The sequence below is a fragment of the Ranitomeya variabilis genome, chromosome 4, assembly GCF_051348905.1.
Source record: "Ranitomeya variabilis isolate aRanVar5 chromosome 4, aRanVar5.hap1, whole genome shotgun sequence".
Taxonomy (NCBI): Eukaryota; Metazoa; Chordata; class Amphibia; order Anura; family Dendrobatidae; genus Ranitomeya; species Ranitomeya variabilis.
The window spans coordinates 316,898,160-316,905,556 of record NC_135235.1 but is presented as its reverse complement, the minus strand read 5'-3'; the positions used below and the strand labels follow the sequence as shown (position 1 = coordinate 316,905,556).

General features: G+C 43.1%; 1 non-coding gene across 1 annotated transcript; it reads right to left on the bottom strand.

The window, feature by feature from the left end:
- Window positions 1-3,362: 3,362 nt before the first annotated feature.
- On the bottom strand, window positions 3,363-3,435 carry TRNAR-CCU (transfer RNA arginine (anticodon CCU)). The gene has a single exon. It is a non-coding gene; the product is annotated as a tRNA-Arg (tRNA).
- Window positions 3,436-7,397: the final 3,962 nt, after the last annotated feature.

Sequence of the window (7,397 nt, the reverse complement as noted above, 5' to 3'; positions counted from 1 at the left end):
TTGTGCTGGTTACCCTTTATTAACTGTTTGTGAAGATGGCAGAAAGAAGATCATTGCTTATGATGTATAGAAATGTATCATCATTTATTTTTTATTATTGATCATTAACCCTTTAGTGAGAGACATTTTTGAGCTTAATGACGAAGCCCAATTTTTCCAGTCACTTTATGTGTTAATAATTCTGCAATGTTTCAACATATCACAATCATTTTGCAAGTGTCTGTTTGTGACACATTGTCCTTTACGTTAGCGGTAAATTTAGGTCAACATGTTTTTAGCCTTTTTCTGAAAATATCTATAGTTTTGTGTCTAAAATTTTGGGAAATTAGCAGTTTTAAAACTTTAACTGTTTTTAGCCTGAAACCAGATAGTCACATCACACAAAATAGTCAATAAATAACATTTCCCATATTTCTATTTTACTTTCTTTGTCTATTTCTGCATCATTTTTGTAAAACTCCTTTTATTTTGTTTAGATGTTAGAAGGGTTAAACGTTTGCAGCAAATTTTCATTCTTTATCAAGAACTATTGTTATTTTAATATTGATTTTGAATCCCTTACAGGCTAAGCTAATTTTGAGCTTAGTGACCAGAAAGCATCTTTGAGGAGACATTTTTTTTTCCCTCTAGCAAAATGGCACCGGCGGCTCCTGTGCAGTAGCATCTGTTGGCGATCCGATAGATGCTACTGTGCAGGCACTCTCCGCACCATTTTGACAGAGAATTTTTTTTCTGAATAAATTTATATCACCAAATAAAATAAATAAGTGTACATTATACATGCAATCATGCTACAGCGCAAGTGCCGCCAGCACTATGGTGATGAAGATGTGGTGAGTACCTTGAACCCCCAGGTGCCATGAAAATAAAAAGTCATATTTTTACCACAAAAAGTTCTTTTAGCCACTATTTTTTTATTTTCACAAGGCTAACAGGAGAAAATGGACCCCAAAATTTTGCTCCTGAGTATGCAGATACCCCATATGTAGGGGAAAAGTACTGTTTGGGTGCACAACAGGGCTTAGAAAGGAATTAGTCACTTTTGGAATGGATACTTTGATGGAATGTTCTGTTGGTGTCATGTCGCGTTTGGAGAGCCCCTGATCTTCCCCACATGTGAATCCATGTTGGAAACTAGTCCCCTTAAGAAATTTATCTTGACGTGTGGTGAGCAACTTGAACACACAGGTGCTTAACAGTATTTTACAACATTGACCTGTGAAAATGGAAAAAATATATTTTTCCCATAAAAATGTCGTTTTAGCCCAAAATTGTTTCATTTTCACACAGATAGCAGGAGAATATTGACCACAAAATTTGTTTTGCAATTTTTCCTGAGTACACCAATGTCCCACATGTAGTCAAAAACTACTTTTGAGGCACAGCACAAAGCTCAGAAGGGAAGAAGCGCCATATTGGATTTCAGATTTTACTGGAATGGTTTGAGGGTACCATGTGAAATTGGCAGAGACCCTGAAGTTCGAGAAAAGCAGAACCCCACATATGATACCCCATTTTACAAACTATACCTAAATGAATTCATCTAGCTGTGTAGTGATCATCTTAACACCACAAATGTGTCACAGAATTTTATACTATTGGGCAGTGGAGAAAAAATAATTATATTTTTACCGCAAAAATTTAGTTTTAACCCCAGATTTTACATTTTTACTATGGGAAAATGGGTAAAAATGACACCAAAATTTGTGACACGGCGAGACTCAGTAGAGAATAGTTTGCGGATTCCATATACAGAACCCCTGAGTACTAGAAGAGCAGAATCCCCCCTCAAGTGACCACCATTTTGGAAATTGCATCCCTCTACATATGTATTGACAATTTTTACTCCATGGGTGTTTTTCAGAAAAAAACAGCAGTGGATGTTACTAAGTGAAAATTGCAAACTGCCTTTGAAGTACCCATGACGTTATAGTACCCAATACGTTGTAGTGTCCATCTTATGCTTCTGGAGACATGCACCTGTAAATTAGGCGGGCTCTCATTACTATAGAAATGTAAGACATGTTGATGCTAAATATGGCTTAGGCACACTGGGAGGGAGGGGCATTTGAATTTGGGAGTGCATAATTAGCTGAATTTCTTTTTTAGAGGGGGCAATGAGCCATTTAGCTTTTCTAGAGCCTTTATACTACCAGTAACATGGAAGATCCCTATATTTCCGCTAACAGATTACAGACTTTAGTGAGGACTTGCTTTTTTGTGGATTGATTTGAAGCTTTTATTGGGATCATTTTACATAACTTTTTGGATCACGTTTATCCTGCACTCTACGCTGAGCATTTACTTTAGCTTTATCATTGCTGGTTGTCAAAAATGGGGGGGAACCCCACAACATTTTTAAATTATTTATTTATGCTTGATAACCAGCCCGGATACAGTTGACAGCTGAATGTTGCAGTCCGCATCTGTCAGTTTTGCCATGCTGGTTATCAAAAATAGAAAGATCCCAAGTTATTTTTTTTTTAAATTAATGTATTTATAGTGCAGGCACCAGGTGATGAATACTCCCATTAGCTGTGCCTGCTCTCACTGTTATTAGTGGCAGCAGGTGTAGGCTGATGGGAGCAGTAATCTTACCACTGGTGTTTCTGCATGACAACATGGCAAACATCTAAAGTTTTGAACACCAAAACATGACAGTAACATGGACTTTCAGAAAAATAGTAGGTGTTCGTTGCGGACCCCGAACTTTACTGTGTGTAAATTTATGGCAAGCAAAAATGGCAGCACTCATGGGGCAAATGTCTTACCCACAAGTCTTAGTCTGAGTGCTAATGGAAACAGGATGAAATCTTCACCCCTCAGAATTATTTATTATGTTGCAAATGGGAACACTGAGGCATTATTAGAAATCTGTAATTAAACCAATAAACTAGACTTTTTGGCAGGAATCATTTTGTATTTTTCCCAGTTTTGGAGAAGATCCATTGTAATCTGCATATGGGGAACTCAGTAAATATTTGTAAGGAAAGATAATCTAGTTTGCTGATGGGCTGCAGGGTTCCATTGAAAAGCAATGTAACCAGATCCACAGGTAACACAGCGAACAAAGAGAAGTTGCGCTCGTGTGCGATTTTAGGTTTTTTTTTCTTCTTTTATTCTGTACACTTGGAGCATTTAAAAGGGGTTTTCCAGTAGTGGACAGCACCTTTACAACCACTGGACTGTCCAGCCTTATATTTTCTACCAAGATGTTGAGTTCTTGTAGAAGAGTCGATAATACAATCAGCAGTACTGGAATTTATAGTGTATAAATTACAATTAATGGTAAAGTAAAAGAAAGTTAATCTTAGTACAAACATTACCCTTAACATAATGGACAAAAATTTTTTTCTAACAACCACCCCAGATGGGACTCGAACCCACAATCCCTGGCTTAGGAGGCCAGTGCCTTATCCATTAGGCCACTGGGGCTTAGTGGTGACTGATTGACCACATTACCTGGACTTTTTTTTACACCAGAGACCGAGCTGTACTGGAAACTGGTGGGAAAGGTCGGTCAGCAGGGCCGGACTGGCCATCGGACTGTTCTGGCAAATGCCAGAAGGGCCGGTGCCAGTAGTGGGCCACTGCGTGCCGACTCACCCTGCCCCCCCAGCGCCGCCGCTGCCGCATTCAACTATACTGGCATCATAGATGCGGGTACAGTTGAATGCAATGATGGAGGAGAGAGCGTCACCTGACGCTCCCTCTCCCATCATTCCCCGCTCTGCCTCGGACACTGCGGGTGCACATGCACTCACTGTGTCCCAGGCAGAGCAGCGGCAGCCACCGAGACAGGAGCAGGGAACACCGCAGGCACGAGGTGAGGTGAGGAGTGTTTTTTTTTTTTTACTGGACTGTGGGGCCATTCTAGGGGGGAGGAGAGATGTGGGCTCTGCTGAATTCTACTGTGTGGGCTCTGCTATACACTACTATGTGGGCAGTGCTGTATACTACTGTGTGGGCTCTGCTGTATACTACTATATGGGCTGTGCTGTATACTACTGTGTGGGCTCTGCTATACACTACTATGTGGGCTGTGTTATGTAAAACTATGTGGGCTCTGCTGTATACTACTGTGTGGGCTCTGCTGTATACTACTGTGTGGGCTGTGCTGTATACTTCTTTGTGGGCTGTGCTATACACTACTATGTGAGCTCTGCTGTATACTATAATGTGGGCTGTGCTGTATACTACTGTGTGGGCTCTGCTGTATACTACTATGTGGGCTCTGCTGTATACTACTGTGTGGGCTCTGCTGTATACTGCTATGTGGGCTGTGCTGTATACTACTATGTGGGCTCTGCTGTATACTACTATGTGGGCTCTGCTGTATACTACTATGTAGGCTGTGCTGTATACTACTGTGTGGGCTCTGCTGTATACTACTATGTGGCATCTGCTGTATACTACTGTGTGGGCTGTGCTGTATACTGCTATGTTGGCTGTGCTATACACTACTATGTGGGCTCTGCTGTATACTACTATGTGGGCTGTGCTGTATACTACTGTGTGGGCTCTGTTGTGAATTCTGCTCTTGGGCTCCCTCCGGTGGTTGTAAGTGGCACTTTTGTGAATTCTGCTTTTGGGCTCCCTCCGGTGGTTTTAAGTGGTACTGCTGCTCCTTGGATTTAGCAGTCGCAGCTGCTTCCACTGATTGTCTTTCTGGCTCGGCTATTTAACCTGGTTCTATCCTTCAGCCTGTGCCAGTTGTCAATGGTTCCTGCTTGGATTCACATCTCTGCTTGGATTTCCCTGATATTCTGACCTGTTCAGCAAAGATAAGTCCTTGCTTTGATCTTTTTCAGTTCACTTGTTGTGGACTTAATCGTTCTGCACTTTCTATGTTTTTTCTTGTCCAGCTTGTCAGTATGGATTTATTCAGTTAAGCTGGAAGCTCTGGGAAGCAGATTTACCCTCCACACCTTTAGTCAGGTGTGGAGATTTTTGTAAACTCTGTGGTGGATTTTTCTAGTTTTTAATACTGACCGCACAGTATTCCGTCCTGTCCTATCTATCTAGCTAGACTGGCCTCCTTTGCTACATCCTGGTTTCATTCTGCGTATGTCATTTCCCTCTCCACTCGCAGTCAATTTTTATGAGGGGCTGCCTATCCTTTGGGAATTTTCTCTGAGGCAAGATAGCTTTCCTGTTTCTATCTCTAGGGGTAGTTAGTCCTCCGGCTGTGACGAGTTGTCTAGGGAGTGACAGGAACATCCCACGGCTACTTCTAGTGTTGTGTTAAGCTCAGGAACTGCAGTCAGTACAGGTACCACCTCCTCCAGAGCACGTCCCATGTTGCTCCTAAACCACCAGTTCATAACAGGGCTCTGCTGTATACTACTATGTGGGCTGTGCTGTATACTACTATGTGGGCTGTGCTGTATACTACTGTGTGGGCTCTGCTGTATACTACTATGTGGGATCTGCTGTATACTACTGTGTGGGCTGTGCTGTATACTGCTATGTGGGCTGTGCTATACACTTGTTATGAACTGGTGGTTTAGGAGCAACATGGGACGTGCTCTGGAGGAGGTGGTACCTGTACTGACCGCAGTTCCTGAGCTTAGCACAACACTAGAAGTAGCCATGGGATGTTCCTGTCACTCCCTAGACACCTCGTCACAGCCGGAGGACTAACTACCCCTAAAGATAGAAACAGGAAAGCTATCTTGCCTCAGAGAAAATTCCCAAAGGACAGACAGCCCCCCACAAATATTGACTGTGAGTGGAGAGGGAAATTACATACACAGAATGAAACCAGGATGTAGCAAAGGAGGCCAGTCTAGCTAGATAGATAAGACAGGACAGAATACTGTGCGGTCAGTATTAAAAACTAGAAAAATCCACCACAGAGTTTACAAAAATCTCCACACCTGACTAAAGGTGCGGAGGGTAAATCTGCTTTCCAGAGCTTCCAGCTTAACTGAATAAAACCATACTGACAAGCTGGACTAGAAAAAACATAGAATGTGCTGAACGATTAAGTCCACAACAAGTTAACTGCAAAAGAACAAAGCAAGGACTTATCTTTGCTGAACTGGTCAGAATATCAGGGAAATCCAAGCAGAGATGTGAATCCAACTAGGAACCATAGACAACTGGCACAGGCTGAAGGACAGAGCCAGGATAAATAGCCGAGCCAGAATAGACGATCAGTGGAAGCAGCTGCTGACTGCTAAATCCAAGAAGCAGCAGTTCCACTTAAATCCACCGGAGGGAGCCCAAGAGCAGAACTCACAAAAGTGCCACTTACAACCACCGGAGGGAGCCAAAGAGCGGAATTCACAACAGTACCCCCCCTTGAGGAGGGGTCACCGAACCCTCACCAGAGCCCCCAGGCCGATCAGGACGAGCCAAGTGAAAGGCACGAACCAAATCGGCAGCATGGACATTGGAGGCAACAACCCAAGAATTATCCTCCTGGCCATAACCCTTCCACTTGACAAGATACTGAAGCCTCCGCCTCGAAAAACGAGAATCCAAAATTTTCTCCACCACATATTCCAACTCCCCCTCAACCAACACCGGGGCAGGAGGATCAACAGATGGAACAACGGGTACCACATATCTCCGCAACAAGGATCTTTGGAAAACATTATGGATGGCAAAAGAGGCTGGAAGGGACAAACAAAAAGACACCGGATTGATAATCTCAGAAATCTTATAAGGACCAATAAACCGAGGCTTGAACTTAGGGGAAGAAACCTTCATAGGAACATGACGAGAAGATAACCAGAATAAATCCCCCACCCGAAGCCGGGGACCAATGTTGTGAATTCCGTTCTCGGACTCCCTCCTGTGGTCATGAATGGTACTTTGGTTAGTTCTGCTCTTGGACTCCCTCTGGTGGCTTCGAGCGGAACTGCTGGTCACTGAGGTTGGCTTTATCAGCTGCCCTCGTTTTTTGCTATGCTGGTTTCCCTATTTAACTCCACTCAGATCGTTACTTCATGCCAGCTGTCAATGTTTCAGTATTGGTTCAGATCTCTCTTGGACTTCTCTGAGGACCTGTCTACTCCAGCAGAAGCTATGTCTTTGCTAGTTCATTTGTTGTTACTGCTTCCTGAATATATTTCTTGGTACTGCTAAATTCTAGTCCAGCTTGCTATCATGATATTCCCTTGCTAGCTGGAAGCTCTGGGGTGCAGAGTGGCACCTCCACACCGTGAGTCGGTGTGGGGAGTCTTTTTGCTTACTCTGCGTGGCTTTTTGTAGTTTTTGTGCTGACCGCATAGTTCCCTTTTCTTCTCTCTGACTATTTAGTTAAGTCTGGCCTCCTTTGCTAAAACCTGTTTCATTCCTGTGTTTGTGACTTTCCTCTTAACTCACAGTCAATATATGTGGGGGGCTGCCTTTACCTTTGGGGAATTTCTCTGAGGCAAGGTAAGGCT